We start from the raw sequence: 821 nt of genomic DNA on the forward strand, positions 1-821 counted from the left end.
GTGGCAGACACCATCCTAAGGACAGAACACAAATGTGGGGGCAGATTGCGTAAAGGCAAGTATAATGATTTCTGCTCCAAGAGGAAGTTAGATTTGTTCTTTCCGACCTTTGACAGAACCAAAGAAAGGTCAGATTGGAGACCAGAGGGGGCAGAGGGTTGCGCTGTACCCGATACTCTCCACAGTCACACTGTACTTACTCTGTCTAAATCGGAATGCTACTAAAAAGTCATGAACTTGAAACGTGGACATCTCTGGGAGAATCCGCTACCGAGCTCGAACAAAAGAGAACTTAAGGGATCAGCTTCCATGCAAGATGATTCCTCTGATGTCCTGATAGGTGGACACCGCTCTTTTCTCCGACACCTTGTGGAATATCATGTGGCCATCACGTCGGCTCTAAATTTGACTACTTGTAGTAGACGATTGTTTTCTGGAGGGAAAGGTAGACACTATTCGATACGGATATTCGATATGATCGAACTGACTGTAGTCATTTTTGTACTTGTATTCGATAGGGACAGATATATAATATTGTTGTAGTCTGGAGAAAACCAAATGGACAACTGGTCGACCTCATTACACAGAAACTAAGTGGTGAATTATCCTGATATTTTGCATGCGCCTTTGAATTCCGAAAAAAAACCCTAAACAATCTTGATTTTCCTGCACATGCGACAAAAATAAAGAGGTGTTTTGTATATAATATGATCATTAGTATTTAATTACAGTCTGTGCAGGTATTTTTTATTAGACCAAGAACGGTAGTTAAGTGTTATTATTTATTTCTTTCTTTTAAAAAAAAAATATTACGGACCGCA

The sequence above is a fragment of the Aplysia californica genome, unplaced genomic scaffold, assembly GCF_000002075.1.
Source record: "Aplysia californica isolate F4 #8 unplaced genomic scaffold, AplCal3.0 scaffold00338, whole genome shotgun sequence".
NCBI lineage: Eukaryota > Metazoa > Mollusca > Gastropoda > Aplysiida > Aplysiidae > Aplysia > Aplysia californica.